At 45.1% G+C, this 26,532-nt stretch overlaps 1 protein-coding gene across 1 annotated transcript in view; it reads right to left on the minus strand.

The window, feature by feature from the left end:
- SVIL (supervillin) overlaps positions 1 to 26,532 on the minus strand; it is a 292,499-nt gene that overhangs the window by 208,201 nt on the left and 57,766 nt on the right. Inside the window, exon 3 of the mRNA XM_038755658.1 lies at positions 8,529 to 8,669. The gene's annotated coding sequence lies outside the window, so the exon portion shown is untranslated. The remainder of the gene's footprint in view (positions 1 to 8,528; positions 8,670 to 26,532) is intronic.

A 26,532-nucleotide genomic window follows, 5' to 3' on the forward strand; every position in this document is an offset into this window, starting at 1 on the left:
GGTGAGCAGCAATCATAAATGGGCTCTCTTCCATTTGGAAGAGTGGGGGTTGTCTGGTGGGAAGGAGTTGAACTGCTTGTTGTGGCAAAAGATGTTTTACACAAACCCAGCATGGGGAATGTTGAACATTTGGGGAAATTTCCATGAGCAGCCTTGGTAGCATATTGGGTGAGTACTTTGACTTACTAGAACTGTCTACATCTAACCCACAGAGGGTTAACTGTAGCTATTTGAAACGCAAGGAAAAATGCAGTGATTTTTGCTTGTGGTCAAATCATCTCATGAGCCATTTACAATGCTCAACAATGTTTTGGAAATGACCGAAGGAGAGTTCTCTAAATGCAAATCTTTCTCAGTCAACATTTGCATAATTCAAAGAGCAATTTTGGGGATCACTTTCACCTTCCCAGTTCTAACAAAATCAGATCAGAGACATCTTTCTGTAGATCAAGGACCCTGCAGGTTTCATTTGAAAAACCAAAACAGAAGCCTATTGTACGTAGAAATGGAACTACATAAACAACTCTCCACCCTGTGCCCAGCACTTACAAATTTGTTTCAGGAAATCATTTTCATCCTTCACATTAATAGTGTTTGGTTTAATTACATTATTAGAGCACTGATCTTGAGGTTTTTTAATTAAGATTTGTAGGTTTATCAATGCAAAGGCGGTAACTTCTCCTCACCTCTCTCCATGCCCTTACTGGTTTGTTTCCTATTTTCCCAGTGGGTTACTGCTAAAAATGAAAATCAATAACAAGGCCCCTCCGGCATCCCCATCATCATCATCCCCATCTTCACCATCATCCCTGTCAGTCACTATAACTGTGGTCCCCGTTACCATGGACACCACGGTTATCCTCTTCCCAATCACCCCTGCCATTTCCGTGCACATTTGTGCCCTTTACCATATGTACCATTGTCTGGGGCTCTTTCATCCAGCGTCGCCAAGTACTTCACCAACTCTCCAACGAACACAGGCAAGACTGACAAGTGGCAATCATTGTGAGGTTTTCCCCCTTAGTTCCCAGATCATTTTCCTAAAAAGGCATTCAATCAACATCACCCTAGCCCTCAGTAACCTCCAATGGTTGCCCATTCACCTCCAAATCAAAGAGAAACTCCTTACCATTAGCTTTAAGGCACACCTTGCCCCCTCCTATTATATTCTGATGATTTTCTACTCCAGCCCAGCCCACACACTTCGCTCCTCTACTACCGATTTACACCCTGCACCTCAATCTCATCTCTCTCACTACCAGCTCCTTGCCCATGTCCTTTCTCTGGCCAGGAAGTCCCTTCCCCTTCTTATCCAACAGACCGGGCAAGTAACATGTCTGCTAATGCTGCTATATTGTACTTTCCCAAGCACTTAGTACAGTGTTCTGCACATTGTAAATGCTTGATAAATACCACTGATTATTTAAATCACGTTTTCCATGAGGCTTCCCCATCTAAGCCCTCATTTCCCCTACTCCCTCTCCTTTCTCCATCACCTATGAACTTGGAATTGTACCCTTTAAGCACTTGAGATCCATCCCACCCTCAACCCCACAGCACTTATATACATACCCATGATTTATTTTAACGTCTGTCTCCCCCTCAAGACTGTGAGCTTCTTATGGGCAGGGAACATATCTACCAACTGTTGTACTCTCTTTAGTGCTTAGTACAGTGCTCTGCAAATGGCAAGCACTCAATAAATAGCACTGACTGGTTGACTGAGAAACCAAGACAGGGGAAGTCTAGCAGATAGAGCATGGAAGTCAGAAGGACCTGGGTTCTAATCCCACTCCATCACTTGTCTGCTGTGCTGCCTTGGGAAGTCACTTAACTTCTCTGTGCCTGTTACCTCATCTGTTCAATGGATTTTAAGACTGTGAGCCCCATACGGGACATGGACTGTGTCCAATCTGATTAGTTTATATCTAACCCAAAATTTAGTATGTGCCTGGCACATAGTAAGGGAAAAAAAAGGAGGCTAAATAACATCAAAGGAAGAGGAATCTCAGATTGAGGTCTTCAAAGCCAACTCAGAGCTCTTGAGGCTCTTTTAAACAGCCACTTGGACACTGAATCCAATTGGAAATTTTCCTGTAGACAATTTCCATTTGGGAGAGAATCTTCACAGGCAGTGGAGGTGCTTGCCTTGCTCCCTTTTCTACCTGTGCAAGGAAACAACAAACCTGGGGTCCGTCTGAAAAACGATCCTTCCTGACCTCCAAACCCAGGACCAGAGACTCTAGAGGACAGTCTGGGTTGATGCTGCTCAACTTTACACTGAACGAGGCCCCTCCAGATCTGGATGAACATTTGAAAGGCCGGGCTACACCAAATTAGCCTGAGCCCTGACGTGGCCTGCTTGGCATTTAGACAAACAGTGCTAATGCACAAACAATTCAGGATTTTGGATGATCAACACTTGCTGACAGAACTTCGTTTAAATTTCATTACCTCTCAGCAAAGTTTGTCATGGCAATTTTGCTAGCCATAAAGATGTGCTCATTAGTACCTTCCTGGGTTGCCTGGGGCCGTTCACCGGATTGTTCCCATTGTCACTGACTGCAGTTCAATCCATCCATCAGTGGTATTTATTGAGCTCTCACTGAGTGCAGAGCACTGAATCAAGCCTTGGGAGAGTGCAATATGACAGCAGGGAGACACAATCCCCGCCCTGAAGGAGCTTACAGTCCAGTGAGGGAGACAGACATTAAAACAGATTACAGATAAGGAAATGGAAGAGTAATGTGGGCACAGGAGAAGCAGCGTGGCTCAATGGAAAGAGCCCGGGCTTGGGAGTCAGAGGTCATGGGTTCAAATCCCGGCTCCACCAATTGTCAGCTGTGTGACCTTGGGCAACTCACTTAACTTCTCTGGGCCTCAGTTACCTCATCTGTAAAATGGGGATTAAGACTGTGAGTCCCACGTGGGACAACCTGATCACCTTGTATCCTCCCCAGCACGTAGAACAGTGCTTTGCGCATAGTAAGCGCTTAACAAATGCCATCATTATTATTACAAGGCTATGGACTTGTTTTATAGGGGTGGGGTACAGACTCAAGTGCCAAGGGGATGCGGATGGAGGGATGACACGATAGGGAGATGGGAGATTAGTCAGGAAAGGCAGTTTTCCCTTCACATCTCTTAGAAAAAGTGCCTTCTCCTCCTCTGAAATTGCAAGCGGATGCCAGAACAGCACTCTTTCCTAATAAGGCTGTCCGCATATTCAAGGCTTCATAATGAGATCCATGTTCTCTACGCAGGGAATGCAGTGCTAGGAGACAAACATCTATTTATATGTTTAACGATAATGGTGTTTATCTACTATTTAATCATTTATACTACATTTTACAAATAAGCTGGGCTCTTGGTAATTATCCCAGTATGAACAATTTCTCTTCAGAGATATGAAGCTGAAAAGTTAAAAACAGGGTTGCCTGCAGTTAAAGCAGCCCACAGTTGATGATTTACTTTTCAACATTACCTACTTTTGAAACGGAGGCCCAAGATAGGCCACTTTAGCAGCACTAAGTAATGCCTGAGTAATTATCTTGAGACGGTGGCACGAGAGAATTAGTTTAATTGGCCGAAGGCCCCAAGACAAGTCTCCGTTGATTCGTGAGCAGCATTTTCTGATATTGGACACTAGTTCTCCATGGTGTGTGCCCTGATCTGAACTGAGAATGGACTGCACTTTTGCTCAAAAAGGATCTAGTGGCAACGATGAAAATAGAAGGGTAATTCTTTGGTAACATTCTGGAGTATTGAAAGAAAAAAGCTTTTTACATGTGAAGAAAAATGGAAAGAGTCACAGCCCTTCCCTGCGGAAACCTGAGGAAACTCTAAGATCTGGCTAGGGATGTGTTCCCACTCAAGACTCCGCTTCTTCCCACAAGATCCCTGGCTTGGGAGGAGAAAGAGATTATGTTGAGCAGAGACCAAGCTCAATATTTTGGGGGGAGCCCGGGCCTGAGGAGAATTTTCACGCCAAAAGACATTTTAATAATTATGATGGTCTCCATGAATAATGATGGCATCTATCAAGCACTTAGAATGTGCCACACATTGTGCTACAGTCTTCCTGGCTATAAGTTCCTTGTGGGCAAGGGAACATGCCTACCAACTCTGATACATTGTATTCTCCCAAGCGCTTAGTAAAGTGCTCTGCATACAGTAAGCACTCAATAAATATGACTGATTGACTGATTGATTCATTAAAGAGCTGGGGTGTATGGGAGGTAATCAGCTCAGACACAGAAGCGTTTTGCATGCTTAACTCAGACACCAGGGTTTCAGTCTGCCAGAGCAGACAGGAAGACTCTAAGAAAAAGGGGAAGAGGAAGAAAATAGAAAAGGGTGGGAAGGAAAGAGATGAGGAAAGGGAGGCTTTACAAAAGGAAAGAGTGGCAAGATGGTAGACCCAATCTGCTGTCTCAGACTTGGCTGGGCAGAGAAGAATCCCTCAAATCCTGTTCTGAACAGGCGACTACCTGGAGATATTGAGACAGCAGAGGCTCTTTCACCTCTAAGCCTCTTCTACACTTGAATATCAGGACTTGAAACCTGACCTGGATTGATCAGTTGTGGTGCCTGGGATTTGGGGATACTTGTGAGCAAACCTAATGGGTTAGTAAGGTGGGAGGACAGTGACTGGATGAGATATAAAAAAGAGGACAGGAGATTTCACAGTACAAGAAATGCACGTTCAGTACCGAGGTGACCGGCTGGCTTTCCTTACACCTTTCTTCCTTTTGCCACAGATTCCTAACCAGGGTGGACAAAGGAACCGTGTTTAGTGATGGCAATGTAAGCATGAATCTGCCACTGACTGGGTCCACCATTTTGACCCTTCCTGTCTTCCAAAAGCCTCATCTTTGTCATCTCTTTTGTTTTCACTCTTGCCCTTCTATTCCCTTCTATTCAATTAATCAATTAATCGTAATGTGTTCACTGTGCGCAGAGCAATGTATGCATTATTGCTTGGGAGAGTACGGTAGCCAGAAAGCATCTTGTTGGCAGGGAACATGCCTACCAAATCAATCAACCAATGGTATTTGTCTGCTGTGTGACCTTGGGTAAGTCACTTAACTTCTCTGGGGCTCAATTACCTCATCTGTAAAATGGGGATCAAGACTGTGAGCCCTTTGTGGGACAGGGACTGTGTCCAACCCAATTTGCTTGTAACCACTCCAGCGCTTAGTACAGTGCCTGGCATATAGTAAGCACTTAACAAGTACCATAATGATTATTATTATTACTAAGTGCTTAGGAGAGCGTAATCCAACATAGTTGGTAGTCACATTCCCTGTCCATAACAAGCTTTCTGCTACATTGTAGTCTCCCAAGCGCTAACTGCACACAGTACACTATCAATAAGTACAATTGATTGTTCAAACAGAATTAGTAGACATGACCCCTGACCTCAAAGAGTTTACAATCTATCTGTCAAAACACTAAAGTCAGTCAATTGTATTTACTGAGCACTTATTGTGTGCAGGGCACTATATTAATCACTTGGGAGATTACTATACAACAGTATAACAGACATATTCCCTGCCCACAGCTAGCGTAGAGCCTAAAGTACATTACAGATAGGGGGTAGTTATAGGATCTATTGGATAGGGAATAGTAGGGGGCTTTGTGCATATTTAAATGCTTAGGTGGCCCTGAAGTTCTGATATGGAAGTGCTGACATGGAGTTAGGGGATATAAGCTGGGGAGAGTAAAAATGAATGGGGGATGAGCCTCCTGGAGATTTAATAACAGGACTGTCACCCCACAGAATAGCCTGGTGGAAAGGGCAGGTGGAGGAAATGGTGTCTTCAGAATAAAAGTAATCAGAATAAAAGTAATCAGAATAAAAGTAATCAGACTAGTGGAAGTGGAGGGCTTGGGAGGAGTCCAGCAAAGGGAAAAAACGTTCGCCTTTCCAAACTCTTTCTAGCACTGGAAAAAAGTGAACCACCCTCCCTGCTGGAAGCAATAAGAGCTAGAGATCTCTGCGGAACCAATAAACCCTCACCAAGAGGAAGAGGCCTCTGCAGTCCAGGCTTCCCAGCTAGAATGGAGAGGCCCAATATCCACCGAGGTTGGTGGACGTTTGTATGAGGTGGTGCCAGGGCCGGTAATCACTGCTCTAGAAAGTGAAAAAAGTAAGCACCTTCACAGTGCTGCGGGGAAAAATGACCACTCCTGAGCCCAAGACAGCTCCCTAATCCTGAGAAGTCTTCAGCAAGGAGGCCAGGGCAGAGGGAAAGACTTGGGAGATGGAGGGCAAATCTTCCACCTCTCCTCCAGAAAATTCAAGTGTTATCAGGAGGAAATTCCTAACTTTCTGGGAGGTAGCCCCCACACAAACCACCCCAGCAAATAAATGAAGCTGACAAAGAGTTGGACAGAGAAAAATAGGAAGGCCGAACGGATGAGATTAATAGTAGCTAAAGATCAGGAAACATAAACCTGTCCTTTTTGGCCCAACGTGATAAAAGAGATGAATTAACATTCATTTAAATGGATGGTAGTAATCCTGTCTCCAATTTCAAGTTTTTCTTTTCCTCCCTAAATCTGTATGTATGCAAGAAAAACAGCATTTTGGTCCCTCACTGTGAGGCAGGCTCTCAGCTATACTGAGAAGGGACATTCCAGGGTGGCCTAGTGAAAAGAGCACACAACTGGAAGTCTGGAGACCCTGGTTCAAAATTTAGATCTGGCCTGCTGTGTGACCTTAGGCAAATCACTTAATCTCTCTGGGCCTTGGTTTCTTCATATCCGTAAACTAGGGATAAAATAGATTGTGAGCCCCTTTTGGGATAGAGAGTGTATCTGAACTCCTACCCTTGTAATAAGAACAATATCAATAATAATAATAATAATAATAATAATAGCATTTATTAAGCACTTGCTATGAGCCAAGCACTGTACTAAGCATTGAATAGATAAAAGATCATCAGCTTGGATGCAGTCTTTGTCTGTGGGGATCACAGTCTAAGTAGGAGGGAGGATGGGTACCTAATCTAGTACTGTGAGCTGTGAGCTTTTTAGACTGTGAGCCCACTGTTGGGTAGGGACTGTCTCTATGTGTTGCCAATTTGTACTTCCCAAGCGCTTAGTACAGTGCTCTGCACATAGTAAGCACTCAATAAATATGATTGATGATGATGATGATAATCCCCATTTTGGAGATGAAGAAACTGAGGCCCAGAGAAATTAAGTCACTTGCTCAAATTCACACAACCAGCAAGTTGCAGAGTTAGGATTAGAACCTATGTCTTCTGACTCCCAGTCTCGTGTTCTCTCCACAAGGCCATGCTACTTCTCTTGTATCTACTTCAGTTCTTGGCATAACTTAATAAATGCCATTATTATTATTACTGTTATCCACTGGGCAAAGGAAATTTTCCAATATTGCATTTTCATTTCTCATTTTGACCTTGCTATTTTACAATCATATGTTTTTATTGATTCCAAGATGAAAATATTCTCCCCAAGAAGTTGTGTGCCATCCAGGATCTGAAATATTGGGAAACTTACCGAAACCCACAGAGACCCACACCAATTTCTTATCCTTCTCTCTAATGCTCAGCCCAGTTCCCAGCTCCCATTGCAGAAGCCCGAGTTGCCTCAAAAGACAAGTCATTGGTGGCCGGAGGGGATGAGATGGGAGGTACTTGGGCCAGAAAATTTAACTCCAGGGTTTAACTTTCTCTTTTCTACTCAGCAATATTAATGCAGGCTAAATTTTCCACATATAGCCAGAAGGAACTTTTTGAAGAAAAATTTTATGAATATCATTCATCATGAATAGATCGGCAGATCTCACACTTCTTGCGAGGTGTCTAGGAGTGTTGCAAACATACTAGTATTCAATGACCCCATTACAGCCCTCAAAAGCAGTCATGGCCTGAATGAAATTAAAGCTGGGTGCATAGTTGGACACTGAAGAGCCCTTAATAAGAAGCCTATTTTCAGTGGTCTTATACTGCCTATTGGGAAGAAATCAACAACACTACATTCTTTCATAATCATCAATCTAATCAACCAAAGGTATTCTTTGAGGGCTTACTGTGTGCAGAGTACTATAAGAAGCACTTGGGAAAGTGAGAATAATCAATCAATCAATCAGTCATATTTACTTACTATTCGCAGAGCACAGTACACCCCGTTTCAACAAAAACAACCACAATTTTGAACAGTTTTTCAGACAAGGTCTAAATCAATGGGAAGAAGATAATGAACAGTGTGTCCTCTAAATGACAGAAGAGTGCTAATAAATCAGTCATTAGTCCAGCAAGGGAGGAAGGGAGAACTGTGGAAACAGAGGCAAAGAGGCTGCAGTATATTTCTGGGTGAGTCTAAATCTCTTCCTCAATTTAGAGAAATAAAATAAAAAACTGATTCTTGGGATTGGAGGGAAATGGTTCTAGATAAAGGCAGCTGCAGAAAAGACGACTTTGTGGCTAGGCTGCCTGTAAGGAAGAACATAAAGGCATGCAAAATATTTTGGGTCAGAACAATAGTCCTGTACTCACTGAGACGGTGATAGTGGCAGCAGGGTTGTTGTAGGAAAGTTGTAACAGCTGCCCTCCTTGGCCTCCGTCGTTAATGATTAGGGGTGGGTCTTCTTACATCCCTTACTTTTCCCTCAGCATCTCAGGACCATAGGAACCTTCCTAGAGAGAAGGAAAAAGAGAGACCAATGTCAGTCACTGAATCTTTGTGGTACTGGACTGGATTCTTTGGCCCCCATCCAGGAAGAACAGCCAGTAATTCTGTCCTTCCAGACACAAGGGAGTGAGAGAGAGAGAAAGAAGAGTTTCCTTCCATTCAGATTCCCAGGGCAGTGCCAGGATACCCTGAGAATGGCATACTCACCCCAACAGCTGCCCTCTAAGCCTCATGGTGGCAATGAAAAGACCCCATTCACCCACCCATTTTCAGTGTTAAGCAATCAATCAATTTATCAGTGGTATTTATTATGCACGTATTTGTGTAGAGCACTGTACTAACCACTTGGGAGAGTACAGCACAATAGGATTGGAAGAAACAATCCCGGACCTCAAGGAGAGTAGCCAAAAGAGCCTGGAAACAATGTGGCCATAACAAATCTTCCATTGTTCTCTTCTTCCTGCCTCTGTCCAGCCCTGGGCTAACTCACTTCGGGGTCAGTATATTCCAGAATGCAATGGGATGATCTTGGACAGAACCAATCCTCTAAACACCAGGGAAGTATAAATTGTTCTCTTCCCTCCTAACACATACTGGCAATGCCGGTGCAAGAGAAAAGTGAAGCTGGATGTTACGCTTCTTCATTCTCCTCTCTCCACCACTGTTAGTCTGCCCTGCTGATAGGGCAGCCACTGCTTACGTAAAGATGTAGTACTCTCAGCGTATTAGTTAATCTACTTTAGATCCTTCAAGAGAGAATGCTGATTCTGGCCTGAGACTAAATATGTTACCAAATGAAATGTTTTGGGAACACCAGAAAGGGTCAGAAATAGCACTTAGCCTGAACATGGGCCCAGTCCCTCTGGGGTCTCGTGGATAAATCCTCTGAATAAATGATGGACCCCTCAGCCTTCCCCATTCTGAGACAGTTCCTCACACTTTCACCATGGGGAAGCAGCGTGGCTCGGTGGAAACAGCACGGGCTTTGGAGTCAGAGGTCATGGGTTCAAATCCCAGCTCCACCAATTGTCAGCTGCATGACTTTGGGCAAGTCACTTCACTTCTCTGCACCTCAGTTACCTCATCTGTAAAATGGGAATTAAGACCGTGAGCCCCATGTGGGACAACCTGATCACCTTGTAACCTCCCCAGCACTTAGAACAGCGCTTTACATGTAGTAAGTGCTTAATAATGCCATCATCATCATCACCCCTCCCTCCGCTCCAGGCTCTCCACACAGACATACCACATCACCCTCACAGCTCATGTCCAATGCGAAACTCCACCAAAGAATGCCAGTAACCCTGTGGGCCGCAGGCTAAAGGGTCAGGCCTCTTCCCTACCAGGAAGGAATGACCTGCTTGACCCTTACGGGCAGCATGGTTGAGTGGGCCTCCCCACCCCAGCTCCCTTGGAGAAGAGCCCCTAGGCCTCTGAAAAAAGTTCCTCCAGCCCTCACAGAGAAAAACTATGAAGGACAGTGTCACTTTGAGTGAGGCATAGGGATGGCATCAAAGCTCTGTGGGGAAATGGGCAGCAGGTTCCCAAAGGAGAGAAACCTTCCTTTCATGTAGCACCATTTCACATGGGATCAGGGAACCCACAAGGAAATTACCCAGTCCAAGCTTCCTGGACACTTTGGGGAAATGTCCTGAAAGGTATGTCTTGCCTGTTGCCGGAATTTGTGGAGGCTTGACGATCAGTGCAGGCAGTCTGTCCAAGAGTCAATTATTTTGAGACTCAAATGAGGGGCAAGGTCCTCTTCTCCTGTTCCTTCTCTGAAGCCCAAACATCCCAGGAGAATGGACAGAGCACAGTCCTGGGAGGCAGAAGGTCATGGGTTCTAATCCTGTCTCTGCCACTTGTCTGTTGTGTGATCCTGGGCAAGTCACTTCACTTCTCTGTGCCTCAGTTACCTGATCTGTAAAATGGGGATTGAGAATGTGAGCCCCATATGGGACAGGGACCGTGTCCAACCCGATTTGCTTGTACCCACCCCAGTGCTTAGTACAGTACCTGGCACATAGTAAGCACGTAATAAATACCCACAATCAGTATTATTATTATTGCAATGGCCTTCAAGCAGGTAAACCACAAGGAAATTCCAGCACAGCTCTGATGTTATAGCTGTCTCTCACTAAATAGTAAAACATTTGAATGTGCTTGCAAGGCAGCGTAAAATCTCCCCCCAAAGCGTTCTTTTCTAGGAAGAAATCAGATTATTTGGTTTAAAAATGTTGGAGGTTTTTCTGCTTGGCAGCAGCACCACAACAATTAAAATAAAAGTCACTTAAGAGGATGTCCCATCCTACCGGATAAATGGTAACATCATGACTGGGACCAAATGTTGAACTGGAATGAAGAACTATTTCAAGGCTCTACATAATATGAATTTAGAATAAATGTGTTCAGCACGTAGAATATTCAGAAACACATTAAGGAGGACAGCTTGCCACTTACTGGACACTCATCTTTTTCACTGGTCATGCTATTTTGGAAAATGGTACTGCCTGGCTTTTCAAATTTCTATTGTCTAGGCATGAAAGATAACATCCATTTACGATTCCTGACACTCCCACCTCCCCCCACGCTCCCACCCTCATGCAGACTTTTCTTTCTTCCGAAGACTTGGATGACACTGCACAGCCTCTTGATAAAAGTACTCACTGCCTCACAAATAATTAATCTTATTCTTGGTGATTCCCCAGATCCCCTCCCTGCTGTGGAGCTGTGATCCTGAGAACGGGCAGGCACAAGGGAAGATAAACCAGGAGCCAGGCCAAAGAAACAGCCTTTTTCCTGACCACCGCCTCCTCCCCTGCCCACCCCAGCTAAATGGGCCCACTGTCCTTAAGGAATGGAGAAGACAAGAGAAGACCCCTTGAGAATCTGAAACACGGGAGCTGCCGAGCCCCAGTCATCCTCCTGCACAATGCTGACCGGACCCAGGGGCTGCACAAAAATGATAACAACTGTGGTATTTGTTAAGTGTTTACTGTATGGCAAGCACTGTACTAAGCACTGAGTTAGATACAAGATCATCAGGTCCCACATGGGGCTAAAAGTCTAAAGAAAAGAAAGAACATGTATTGAATCCCTCTGTTGCAGATGAGGGAACTGAGGCAGAGAGAAGTTAAGTGACTTGCCCAAGGCACACAGCAGGTAAGTAGCACTTAGTCAAGACAAGCCAATTGAGCATATACATATCAACACAGAGGCAATCAATCTATCAGTGGTATTTATTGAGTACGTACCGTGTGCATGGCACTGTACTGAACTCTTGGGAAAGTACGATACAAAAGAGTGGGCAGACACCATCCCTGTCAACAGCAGGCTTACAGTCTACAGGTGGAGCTGACAGACTACACTATGACAAAGCAGAAAAATGGGGCAAATTTCTCTGACCCTAAAACCTTCTCTAATAATGGGACCTCCCCCAGCCAAAGCAAAAGAGAAAGATGAAAGAATCCAATATGAGTTACCTTAGATTGCAAGGGAAGGCAATAGTTAGGAGTTCTATCAAGCCAAGGAATATGTTGGAGGAAGGAAATGTTGATCGTCTTCTCTCTGCCTTTTCACTGGGGTAAACAGGATGCTATATCCTGGGTAAGGGCGTAGGGCCGTGGCACCAGCTGCTACACAAGGACAGGGAGACTAAATTTGTGCATTGGGTTGCAGGCTGTACAGGAGTGCCAAGAAACACTGCACCACAAGCAGATTGCCCTTTGGCAAACTGTGTGGTACAGTGGGTAGTTCCTTTGAGTCTCTGCCACCTGAATAATGGGTGTTCAGAATTTCTTAACAGGCAATAATCATTCACTGGTTTCCAAATCATTTCCCCGGCTCAAGACTATACGTGGTTAGCATTTATAGTTATTTCTTTCCAGGGCTCAGTTAGCTGAATCCCACAGGGACCCATATGCAAGTGTAACCCAGAGCTGAGGAATTCCAGATAGGAGAGAGAAAAAACATTGTGTGCCTCAGGGGATAACGAGAAACGCAATGAACTGTCTCTGAGAGGTTTCTACAGGTGGGCTCTGGCAACAGCTCTCCTCCAAAACAATAAGTCCAGGCAAAGTCCTGATGTTTTAAGAGACAGATTTTTGGCAGTTGAATTGCCCTGAGTTATGGCCTTGTTGATGTCATTTTACACCTGTCACTACCACGTACGGGTTATGGGTGAAAGAGCAGGGCGCGCCGACAGCACCGGGATTTATAGCCACTTCACTCACTGAGACAAATGCTGAAGGTTGAAGCAATTCATCGAAATCTGGGGCACTTTCACCGAGTCTCTTTCAACGGTCGCCGGCGTCCCCCTGGGCCGGGAATGGGGTGACGACTGGAGAACAAGACTGGACAGGCACATCGACGTGTCTCTGTTCCCTTGAGCTGAAAGCTGTTGCCTCTGTGGGTCTGACCGATCCCTTCCCTCTCCCCATCAATCTTTCTCTCTTCAATCAATCAGTTATATTTTATTGAGTGGTTATGGGTGCGGAATACTACCTCCTTCTCCTGCCTGCTTTCACTCCTCTCCCCCGTCTCCTGGGCCTGCTGTTCCAGTGGTAGTAAAAATATTTATTAACTATTTACTGTGTGCAGATCACACTGAGAAATGCACAGAATACCCCACCTTCCCTAAGCCCTTCCTCCTCCTTACAGATGGCTCTCAAGGCCTGGCAGACTTAGAGGCAGATGAAACTAAACAAAAAGCAGAATTGAAAGTTCTGAAAAATAACCTGAAAAAATGCCTTCCTTTATGTTTCCTCGTTTGTGTCTTTTTCCATCTTCTCATATTTCTTGCAAGCTATTTTTTTGTTTTCTCTAAATGTGGGCTATGGACATAGACATCTCGCTGACCTTAAACCAAAAGTGCCTAAAGCTGAAGTCCTCATCGTCCCTCCAAATCCCTCCCTGCCTCTTATCCCCAACTCTGCTGACCCTCCTCCCTTTTCCAGAAGCCCACAACCTTGGTGTCATCTTTAACCTCCCAGCATTCAGTGTATCACTGAATCCTTGTGGTTCTTTCACCAAGATATTTCTCAGATTCACCCCCTCCTTTCCACCCAAACGGCCGGCACCCTGATTAAAGCTTTCCTCCTCTCTGAGATTACTGAATCAACCTCCTCACTGGTCTCACTGCCTCCAACCTCTCCTCTCAGTCTAATCTACACTCAGAAGCCCAGATTAACTTCCTGAGCATTACTCTGCTCATACCTTTCAGCTCCTCCAAACCTCCTGGCTATCCATTTCCCGCTGCACCAAGCAGAAGCTCCTGACCGTCGGCTTTAAGACTCTAAACTGGCTCTCTCCATTTAAAACCTCTGCCCTCTAGAAATCCCTGACCTCTGGCTTTAAGACTCCGGGCCTTTGGTTTTAAGACTCTTCACCAGCTCTGTCCATTTTAGACCTCTGCCCTTTAGAAACTCCTGATCATTAGCTTTAAGACTCTCCACTACCTCTCTCCATCTTACCCTCCTCACCCACTAGTCCCCAAGCAAACCCTCTCTCTCTCCCCTCACTCTCTCCTCTCCTGCCTCCTATCCCTTGTTCACACCCCTGCAACCACCCCTTCAAATCCACCAGGCCATAGCTCCCTTCATCTTCAAAGCCCTCTTGAAATCTCACTCTCTCCAGGAGGCTTTTTTCATTTAGTTTTCTTCTCCTCAGGTGATATCCTCCCCATTACAACCTCAGGACATGTGCATTCACAGACACCTGGGGATCATAGTACTTGTTAAATGCTATGTGCCAAGCACTGTACTAAGCTCTGGGGTAGATACAAGAAAATCACAGGGGACCCAGTCCCTGTCCCACCTGGGGTTCATAGTCTAACCAGGGGGGAATAGGATTAATCCCAATTTTACAGATGAGGAAACTGAAGCCTAGAGAAGTGAAATGACTTCACCAAGATCATGTAGCAGACATGTGAAAGAGTTGGAATTAGAACCCAGGTCTTCTGTCTCTGAGGCCTATGCTCTTTTTACTAGACCATGCTGGTATTTATAGCTGTTTTTTTTTATTCGAAGACTTCTCGTAGTGAAGTTCACCTATAGCTGAAAAGACAAATGTGGGATCCACAGTCTGGGTCACACTGAACTCACAACAAGGGTGTCCCCTGTTGTACTGTTGTGCTTAATGTCTGTAGGGCCTTATGCTCTTTTCTCTAATGTGCTGGAAGTTACAGCTCTACCGGTCTCAATTTCTTACATCCTAGAGCTTCTAATTCAAAGAGGATGATGGACGGGTGCCTTTTTACAGCACTTTATACCTTTGTATCTCCTTGTGAAGAGCAGAGCTGTTCACACACTTGTAACTGTACAAACCTCAGAGGATGAATCTACTATACCCAGGAAAATGGTCTGAGCTAGAAAAGTATTCAGTGATTCTACAACGCTCTCTGCCTTCAGGCTCTATCTCACTCATCATAAGCTGGGTGGGCCCTTCAGATTCAACAACCATTTCACTTGAGAATGGAGGAAACGGGGAGGTCTTTTCTCAAAATGATCATTTTCTTGACGTTGCATGAACAATGAATTTAGTACCAACAGGCCCAAACAAAGAGGCCTGTCTCAGGCCTGAGGCGGGTAATTGAAGCTGGAGATTTAAGGAGTTCGCTATGAGGTGAGTTTGAGGACCTGGCCAATTGGACAGTTGTTCTGCAAGGCAAGTTTCAATCGGGAAGGAAGCATGGGCTGTCTCTCAAAGTAGGAAGCTTTTCTGTGGGTTGAGGTCTGAGGTCCCTGGTGATTCCATAAATCCCTCAGAAATTACACTTCCCATTTGAACTGCCTTTGTTGAGTGGCTGCCTGCAGTGGTGAAAAGGAAGGAAAGAAAGCATGTCATTCAGGACATTTCTATCTCCTCCTTCCACTCAGGTAGGCCTCAACAGGACCCATCGAGACGAGGCCTGATGCCCCAAGAGGAGGGGCCCAGGGGGCCTTGGCAGGGCCTTGCCATTTGTGCGGGAACAGGGCCCAGCCCCAAATTTACATTTCAAGGATGAAAGAGTTGTGTACTCTCTGTCCAACCTCCTCGGGCTCCCCCAACAGAAAAGCTCCAAGAAATTAGGCCAGGTTGGCAGATTCTGCCCAGAGAGCCCCGGGGCTGGCACTCAGAGGGTGCTGCAGACTGCGATGGCGGGATGCTGGCAGGGCTCAGAGGAAAAACGATTCGAAGTCCAAGCTCCAGTCGCTGCTTTGCATCTCACACTTTCTCGGGCACTAAATCCACATCCCCATTTAAACAGCATTCTAAACATTGCCTCCCAAGCATTCAGAACATTGCGGCAGGCAGCGCCTGGGACGGATCATATGATCCTCTGTCCAGGGCTTTGGGGTCATTGTGGCTCAAGTACAGTGCTAGAATTGATTTCAAGGGTCTCAAATTCAGCTCCACAGCCCCCTATCCTCTGGTGCTCCTTGGAGGGGGGCATGACCTCACTCCTTTTCTCTTTGCTTATATAGACCAAGGGATAAGTGTCAAATCAGGAAGTAGATAAGGTGGTTAATCTTCTATTCTGTCATTCCAATAACTGCAGGTTGTCCTGGCTGGGGAAGCAGTTCCCTAGGGATCCAAGAGTCCTTCCCATTTGGGGTGATTGGGTTCCGTCACGAAGATAAATTCACTCGTAATTGGCAGTAAAAAGAGGAAGACTTTAAAGAGGAAGGACTCATTGTAACACCAGAAAACATGGGTTTGTGTCTGGGTTTTGCTGGTTTTCTACAGTGCACAATGCTGTTTGTAAATACCATATGTGGAAGGTTAACCCATAAGCTTTGATAGCATTCTGGATGTACAGCCTACTGTGAAATGCCAGAAGTCTTCTAGTGCTCAGCTAAAACAAAAAAACACACAGGCATGTGTTGAAACAGACGATTTCTGGACATGGTGGCTTCTGACTGGGGTTGCCTAAAAGTCAGCCTGACCCGTGTCTCTTTTCCGACAACAAAACGCTCATGTGTGGCTATTGCTTCATTCGATTTGTTCTCCAATGAGAAAAGCGAAAACAAGTCTGTTCAGAATGCTATTTACAACTGGTCTGCTTTACATAACAATTTTAGTATATGAGTAATTAGAGTCGTAACTATTTTTCTTCTGGATAAAAAAGAAATTCCCCAAATTTGGACCTTCAGATCAATTTTCTATCTAGCCATGAAACCATTAAATATGCTATCGCAAGTAAACCAAATTGATTTCCACCAGCAGCTTGGTTGGTTCACCTTAAACATTAAATTTCAATTTCCTTTAAATTGTACAGTCAGTGCAAGATTTCCATGCTGACAGTTCCTTTCAAAATGAAAAATTTCCCCAGCACTGTATGGTGCTGCCTTGAATAACAAATGACAATCAATAACATTTATTGAGCACTTACTCTATATGGAGCACTGTATTAAGGGTTCGGGAGCCTACGGTAGTTAATAGATGACACAGATTTGAGGATACCAACTTTTGAAAAACCTGTTTCACATCTCTTTCAAAGTATCACGAAAACATCTCTGCTTCCAACATTAAACAGCTATGAGTACTTACATCGTACAGTGTAAGTATTCTGGTGACTACAGTATCATCTTCCTGGCTGAGTCAATGCCACAAAACATTATTTTCGGAGGGTTGCTTCAGCATCTATACTGCCGTTGAGCAAGATGGGCTGAATTGGGCAAAATAGCTGGTGCTGAGTTTGTATCGGTGGGACAGAGGTCTGACAAAATGTGGAAGAGAAATCTTCTGCCTTTAGAGTTAAGTGTAGGGCCTACCTCGAAGATATCCAAAGAATCATAAACTCTTGAAATCATAGTGCTAGAAGGGTCTGCCTAATGAACTAGACTGTGAGCTCGTTGTGGGCAGGGAATGTGTCTGTTATTTTATTGTACTTTCTCAAGTGTTGAGTACAGAGCACTGTACACAGTAAATGCTCAATAAATGTGACTGACTGACTAATTATACATAGAAAGAAAATCAAAGGTCACTGATCTACCATGTTTATGTTGTGGAATGAGGCATTTCAAAGACACCGACCAGGAGAGGATCAGTCCTGCTTTTATGTCCAGGGACCCACGCACATAAAATCATTATCCGTTGTGGCCAGGCCCACCCCCTCATAACTGGAACACACACAGTTAAACATCCAAAATACCGGAAACCTTCCACAGGAGGCACACCCACATGTAACTTTATATTATAGATTATTTCCCTCTTCCTTCAGAGAAAAAGGAATTTCTATAAACTGGCAGCATACTGTACATCTGGTATTGGGTCTGTTCAAGATTGTTATAAAAAAATAATTTATATCTCAATTGCTACATTTGTTTACTACGGGGATTACATCACCACCTCTATTCTGTACATCGAACCAGCACGTCCCCCTTTATTATTTCTGTTACCCAGTCTACGGATTGGGTCAAATCCCTTGCATGTGGTTGTGTCCACGGTACAAGTGGCATTAGGCTTTCTTTTCTGCCTGGCAGGAGGGAACTGGCTGTGCCCTAGCTTCTGGGTCCAGAGGGGAGATGGGATGCCATGTGGCAGCCCCAAACTCCCTGTTCTCCTCTGGCCTTGAGGAGCCCTAGCAGGGGACATGCGGGAACAGCCTGCACACTCTCAGTACAGGCTGCTATGACAGTGGAACATCCACATTCACCTTGGAACAAGCTTGACCTTTCCCCTTTGAGGTGCAGCCTGGCGGGCCCACAGCTCACGCCCCTTTTCCAGGCTGAAAGACCGGTTACCAGCAGGTTGCCTTCCAGTAACGATAATAATAATTATGGTATTTCTTAAGTACTTACTACATTCCCCCTCATAGACCGCGAGCCCGTTGGTGGGTAGGGATTGTCTCTATCTGTTGCCGAATTATACTTTCCAAGCGCTTAGTACAGTGCTCTGCGTACAGTAAGCGCTCAATAAATACAATTGAGTGAATGAATGAATGAAAAGTTCCAGGTACTGCACTAAGCGCTGAGGTGGATACAAGCAAATTGGGTTGAATACAGTCCCTGTCCCATATAGGGCTCAAAGTCTTAATCCCCATTTTACGATGAGGTAACTGAGGCACAGAGAAGTAAGACTTGCCCAAAGCCACACAGCAGACAAATGGCGGAGCTGGGATTAGAACCCATGACCTTCTGACTCCCAAGTCTGTGCTCTGGCCACTACACCATGCTGTTTCCACTTCTAGCAGGAATGGAATTCATTATTATAACAAAGAGAATATCGGTCTGAGAGTCAGAGGATCCGGATTCTAATCCCTACTCTCCCACTTGCTGGCTGCGTGACCCTAGGCAATTCACTTCACTGTGCCTCAGTTTCCTCATCTGTAAAGCGGGATTCAGTACCTGCTCTCTTTCCCTTCTAGACTGTGAGACTAGTGGGACAGGGACTTGTCTGACCTGATTATCTTGTATCTACTCCAGTGCTTAGTACTGTGCTTGCACATAGTAAGTACTTAATAATTACTATTATTATTGATATTATTCACAGTGATACTGAACACTTAGGAAGTACAAAGTAAAAAATAAAATGACCCAAGGAGTTTACACTTTGGGGGGTAGACATAAAAATATTTATAAACAGAGTAATCAAAATGAATGAATGAATCAATCAGTGGTATTTACTGAGCACTTCTGTACAGAGCACTGTACTAAGCTCTTGGTAAAGTACAATACAGTAAAGTTGGTAGACATGCTTCTTGCCCTCAAGGAGATTGCAGTCTACAGGGAGAGACGGGCATTAAAACAAATTCTAGAGGGGGGAAATAGTAGAAGTATACAGATATGCACATAAGTGCTATGGAATTGGGGTGAATATCAAAGTGCTTAAGTAATTAATAAATAATTGAATACACCAAGGACATAGGTATAGGGTATAGGTAAATATCTACGTGGTACAGATGACTAATGGGTTTCTAGGACTTGGGGTCCTGGGAATTACAGGGGAAGGCATGTTGGAGGAGATGAGATTTCAGGAGCGCTTTGAAACTGGAGCATGCTGTGGTCTTTCAGACCTGGATGGGGAGGGAGTTCCCACAGCATGAACGAGGGGGTAGAGCCGGGAAAGCTGAGAGCAAGGTACGGTGAGAAGGTTAGCCTGCCCTTCTGTGGCCAGCCTATTCCTGATGGACGAGGGAAAACAGGACTACTCGGAGTCTCCAGCTTTCAGGGCCCTTTCTAGCCAGTTCTCAAGTTCTTTGGAAACTTGCAAGTGTTTGTCAGACCAACAGCAACTTCAGAATGCGACTCTCGTTGGCAGCTTTCCTTCTGTAGAGTGTCAGTTCCGCGAACACTGTGCCTGAAATCCTTGCTCTCCTTCCTGTTGGAGACCTCTGACACCAAAACAGATGTTGCCAGGTGAATTTCCGTATATTGTTATTGTGCTCCCTCCCCCACAGCCACCTTTCTAGCTCTGGCTGGGATTCAATTGGTAGAAGGCCGAAGCTGGGGAAGGTTGACTCTTTAGTCATCGCTCTCATCTCTGATTTTCGGGAGGCCACGGTAACCAAGCAAAATCTGTCTCAGATCAAGGGGCAAGGTGGGTGGCCACAAAAATCAATGTTGCAACAAAAAACTACCAGCTCAGTGACATGTAATCCATGTGAAGGCTGTTCAGAAATGTCTTCATCAATCAACAAATTAGTGTGGCCTAGAAGAAAAACCTTATCCTGGGAGTCAGCGGTCCTGGGTTCTAATCTGCTGTCTGACTTGGGCCAGTCACTTAACTTCTCTATGCCTCAGTTACTTCATCTGTAAAATGGAGATTAAGACTGTGAGCCCTATGTGGGACAGGGATTGTGTCCAACCTATCTAAATTCTTAGTAGTCTGGCACTTAAGAGCTTAACAAATACCATAGAAAAAATAAAAGGCTGACTTTGGGTTACTTGCCAGCCACTCCCTAATTTATTTTTACATATAAAATAATATTTCAGATTCATTGAAGCCAGCCTTTTTCTTTTCATCTTCAAACGGGTCTGTATCTGCAAGGAAACTGATATTTCCTTCTTTTAGCAGAAGAACGACTTAAGTAGAGGTGACATGGAGTGTTCTGTTTTCAAGCACTTAATACAGTGCAATGCATCCAGTGGGCTCTTAATAAATACCATTATTACTACTACTATTAGTGAAGGAATGCCCCAGAGATAAGAGTTAGTATTTCTGCTCAAGGGATAGGTAATAGTGATAATTAAAATTATAGCATTTATAAAGTGCTTAAGTGTAGGGGAATATACAAAGTTATGAGATTGGAAACAGTTCCTCTCCCACAGAGGCTCACAAGCTATCTTATCCCCATCTTACATATGAAGAAACTGAGGCACAGAGAGCTTAAGAGACTTGCCCAAGGTCACCCAGTAGACCAGTGGCAGGGCCAGGATAGAATCAGTCAACCACAAGAGATGAACCACGAACACCCAATGGGGCTTAATAATGCTGTTTGGCAACAGCAAAAGACAGCTTCTAGGCTCTCCTTGCTACCTACCCACTCTCTTCTCCCTCTACACCCCAGCTTGCACTCTTCATTCCTCCCAAACTGTACACTCTCATTCATTCGATCATATTTATTGAACACTTACTGTGGGCAGAGTACTGTACTAAGCACTTGGGAGAGTACCATACAACAGTAAACACACATTTCCTGCCCAGAGTGAGCTTACAGTCTAGAGATGGGGAGGCAGACATGAATACAAATAAATAAAATTACAGATATGTACATATGTTCTGTGGGCCTAGGATGTGGGAAGGGCTAAGGGAACTAATCAGGGCAACGGGAAAGGGAGTGGGAGATGAGGAAAGATGGGGCTTTCCCCAAGAGGCTGGGAAGGCCTCTTGGAGGAGAAGTACCTTCAATAAGGCTTTGAAGAGGGGGAGAATAATTGTCTGCCAGATTTGAGGAGGGAGGGAGGAGGGAGACTCTCCCATCTTCAATCCATTGCTCATGTTTTCCCCCAGCATGAAACCAACTTCCCTCTGAAATTCATCAAAACAGATCCCTTCCCACTTCCAAATCCTTTGAAAAAGCCACCTCCTCCAGGAAGCTATTGCTGCTTAATGTCTTCCTTTCTGATCGTGTCACCCCGTCATCTACCTCCACACTCCTGGGCATACCTGCTGTTTACTTAGTATTCATTTAATTCCTTACTTTCCTTTTATCATTTGCATCTGTGAATGCCTGGCCATTTTTGCTCTTAAACTGTAAACTCTTCTAGGACAAAGACCATGTCTTTCTCTTCTATCCTATGTTCCCCAAGCACTCAGAGTGCTTTGTACATAGTAGGTGCTTGATCAATGCTTTTGATGATGATAAGTTGGATACCTGACCTAGGAAATGCTAAGAGGTGTGTGAAGGGGGGTAGGGAGAGTGTGAGGAGCAACCCTGTCCCGCCACCACCAAACAGCTGCTAGGATCCCTAGCCCAAAGCCTTTAGGGTCATTTTTTTATAGGAAAAACAAGCACTGGGTGACACCTTTCAGAGGCTGCATGGAAGATGAAGAAACTATGAGTCAGCATGCAGGGACTCAACTATGGGACCGTTCCGGGTCCTAGTTAAGATCTTTATGAGACACTCCTTATCTCAGTGTGTACCAAAACAGACACTGGGTCAACAGTAAGCAAATATTGACCCTAGGAAATGGCTAGCATTCAGAATATTTTAACTGTAACACAAGACAATGGTTATGCTCTAATCAAAGATGGATTCTATGACTTTTTGGCTCACCTTTCTTCTCAAAGTCTCATGACGAATCAGCAGCATTATTGGGTCCAGATTTGGATTCTGAGCTTTCACATTGGCATCTATAACATTAGATTCATTGGAGCGTCAGAGAATTGGGATAATATGAACTCCTTTTCCATATGGCCTATTGTACTGAAAACACACCTGCCAATTCACTTTTCCTGGATCACGCTCGCTCAGTGAATTCAGAGCATTACACAATACATCTGTGTTATTCAGGTAATAAAATGTCTCTATCATTTATAGCCACAGCCAAGGAGATGTATGGATGACCTGGGGCTGACTTCCTTACATTTGTTACTAAATTATACCCAGCGCAGCTGTAAAATGCAGGTCATTTTCCAGAGTCTGGTCTTCCATGTCTTTTTCCCCATACACTGCACAGTACCTGCAAAAACCTCACTGTGCAAACTTAATAAAGCCTTTTGCTCCAATGGCTGGAACCGCAAAGACTATCTGATGACTGTCAGATGGAGCTGGATAGAATGTAGCAATTTCCAAGAACTGGAGTGAGCAGGTTGAAAAATAATAGGTGCAAGTGGCGGCCTGCTGTGTAGCTTAAGGGATTTTCAAGTGGACTCTACCTTTCCAGGGGGCACAGCAAAAACTCCATCTACTTTAGCTGATCCAGAGTCCCTAGCTGGGTGAGGGCCACAAGAAACTAGAGCCTCCAAGTGGTTTCTGGGAAGCTGAGGTTAGCTGCTTCCATTGCTCCAAACCACAGCTTTGAAGACTATGTGCAGTTTTATAAATTGGGTGGCATTCCTTGTTAAAATGAAAAGCCTTTCCTCTGAGACACTGACTGCTAGCTGTGGAACTACAAGGTTAGGACTCTTCAACCATTGAGCTGAAGGGACAGCCACCCTGGGCCATGCCCTCTGGGAACTCTTCTGTCAGAGACCCACTTAACTTAGCTAGCCCCATCAGTTCTGTTAGAAGAGTTCCCTGCCCTGGCAGGGAACCTGCTCTTTTCTCCTCTGATGCTGCTTGGGAAGGCAGGGCCTAAAAAATACTCCTGGCAGCATGGGAGAGGGAGAGCCGGCCCCTGGATGTGGAGGTGAATGGGTTCAGGGGAGAGCAGATGGAATGAATCTTCATCTGTGGGGGCCTATGACCCACTGTCTTCCAAATTTGGCCCCGCAAAACTAGGATTTAGAGGAAAAAGAGGGGTTCAGACTGAGCACCGGGAGAATTTATCCTGAATGTGAAATGGGTTCCTCAGGAAAGGGTCTCCCGAAAGTGGATGCAGACATTTCTTTGCCTGGATCTGCAAATGGGTGGAAAAGAAACCCCTCTTGGCTGCTAACAGAGAATGCAATGGTTAGTAATAATACTATTTATTAAGCACTTACTGTGTATAGAGCCTGTTCTAAGCATTGGGAAAGGTGGGGATTAGTGAGGGGCTCACAATCTGTGGTTCTGGTGTTTGAAAACTAGGTATTCATCTTTTCTGAGAAGCAGCGTTGGTTCTAATTCCAGCTCTGCCACTTGCTTACCTGCTGTGTGACTTTGAGCAAGTCACCTAACTTCTCTGTGCCTCAGTTTCCTTATCACATAATGGAGACTCAAACCCCATTCTCCCTCATACTTATACTGTGAGTCCCATGTGAGGTCTGACAATCTTGTATCTACCCCAGCACTTAGTACAGACTTGGCACATAGAAGGCACTTAACAAAAACCACAATTCCAATTCCCTAGGGGTTTGGGTGGAATTTATCACAACGAAAGAAAGGCATTCCAACATTCTTCCCGGCCTGGGGCAGGCAGCCTATGCAGAGAGGGTAGGGAGAAGGCACAGGGTGGACCAAATAGATCCACAGGGTGGATCTATCTCCCTGCCCTCCACTCCTTGTCCTCAAACTCTATGATAAAGTTCACGTGAGTTTTTGGGGATGGGGGCCGAGGAGATCAAGCCAGCTGAAGGAAAAGACTCTGGATCCTGACAGCGAAGGAGGACTGCTCATTGGAAGCTTGACTTTCCCACTTGCTCCACCGACGAGATGAGATCCAAGATCGTGAGACTGTGCAGGCTGCTGGAGGAGCATTTTATTCTGGTTTTATTTGGGGTAATGCCCTGTCAGAGAGAAAGCGAGCGAGCAATCTCCTTAAAGGGATGGGGGAGGAGCTTCCAGATCATGAGTTGGACTTCCTCAGAAGCCAAGGGATGTTGGGGGGAGGGGGGAGGAGAACTGAGCTCCCAGCGGTATCAAGGAGCAGCACCTAATAAGGCATCTTTCACCTCAAAGTTGGAGTTGGGCCTCCTTGTTCTGCCTGGCAGAAGCAGTGAGGTCTGCAGTGTTTAGGCTTGCTGAACACCAGGCTGTGTTCGAGCCAAGGCCTCGGGGAGAGTTAGGGAGTTGGACCCCTCTGTTTGGGTCTCTTTGAGGTCAGTCTTCATTCCCCAAAATGACACAGCTGAGACAAGGCAGCAAAAAAGGAATGAAAATAGAATCAAGGTTTGGACAGCCCTTCTGAAAGCTGTTGAAATTAGAAGAGAGAGGAGGGGCAGGATGTCCCTATGCTTTACAGGAAGAGAGGGAGGTTGGCATTGGAGATATCCAGCACCAAGAGGGGCTGAAGCACAGAGAGTAGAATAACCTTGTCTGCCACAGAGCAGACAGTTTTTCAGTACCAATGGCACAACTCTGAATAGAAGGGGCTTATTGGGACCAGGCCTCTAAAGGAACAGGACTTGCAAACATCAGGAAGAGAGCACTACTACCCTGCTAACGCGTGGGCTAGGTCCATCAGGAATATGCCCACATTCCAGCTAGGTTAATCTAATGCTGACACAATATGCTGCACCCCTGTCTACTCACCTGTTACACTGCAGATGAAAGAGATTTAAGTGTGTGAGTGGCACTGTACAAACCATCATCACTAGAATTAATTCCCTCAAGTGGGGTCTTGGTTCTGAGGTCTTCCTGCCAATGTACAAGAAGTGACCAGATGGAACTCAGCTGTTGTTTTTCCAGTGGGAGACTCCATCATCAAGACTCTTGGCCAGCTTCCAGCGGGGAGCCAGACATTCCAGAACCTTATCTCCACGACAGACAAGAAGTTGTGTGGGGGGTTGGAGATGCTTTTTTCATTCCACTCCTAAACTCGTCTCAGGAAGAATGGACTCTTCCACATCCACAGCCTGGGGCAGCTAATGACTACTTTAAAGTGAGTTTTGCACTAGGCTCTATCTGGACTGCATGTCAGCCATCCCACCCGCCAGCCTGCTAGCCAAGATGAACCAGAGGAGGAAGGGGAGGAAGAACCTGGCAGCTTGCTCCAGACATCTCTCTGGAGAACCAGAATTTCCATTTTAAAAAACACCAAACAACCCAAAGTCTTGCCCGGGGATGACAACAATAGACAGTAACAGCAAGCAGACAAGCCTTCCTCTCACCCAGCCATGGACTCCTGGGGCTTTTTCTGAGGGGAATTTCTTTCTGGTCTGCCCAATTGGAAGGGGTGGGTTGGGGTGAGAGAGTGAGAAAAAGAGAAACAGAGAAAGAGAGAGACACAGACAGACAGACAGAGTCTGTGTGTATAGGAGGAGGGGGCAGAAAACAGCATATTTTCTTCCTGTGAATGTGGGGCAGAGGTACTATTTCTGTATGGGGAATTACTTTCTCCTAACATTGGAGATGTAGGATGTGCCACCTGGGGCTCCCTCTCCAAGGATTCTCATTGTTTCTGAGGCAGTTGGCAAGTATCTAAGGTGTCCAAGGCACTGTACTTGGTGCTTGGGGAATGTACACTAGAAATAAAAGATGCAGTTCCTGCCCTTGAGAAGTTTACAAACTAACAGGGGTGACAGTAGACATAAATGGAGGAACGTTCATAATTAGAAGAGTAAGAGGATAGCTATGAAAAAAAACCATCTGTAAGTAGCTTAAGAGAAGGGATCCTTCAAACTTTATTGTTCCCTTTATTGTACAGTGCTCTGAACACAGTAGGTGCTCAATCAGTGATTTTTACTGAGCACTTAGTATGAACATCAAATGATTGATGTTCTGTTCTCTAGTGACCTGGAGCTCTCTAGAGGATGGAAAGACCCCAGTCTGCTACACAGTAGCCTTACAGGCCCCTGACCCCAATTTCAAAGCCTCCTAGGTGGCACTGCTGGAAAAATGAAGAGGGCGGGAGAAGAAAATA

Source organism: Tachyglossus aculeatus, chromosome 13 (genome assembly GCF_015852505.1).
Source record: "Tachyglossus aculeatus isolate mTacAcu1 chromosome 13, mTacAcu1.pri, whole genome shotgun sequence".
Taxonomy (NCBI): Eukaryota; Metazoa; Chordata; class Mammalia; order Monotremata; family Tachyglossidae; genus Tachyglossus; species Tachyglossus aculeatus.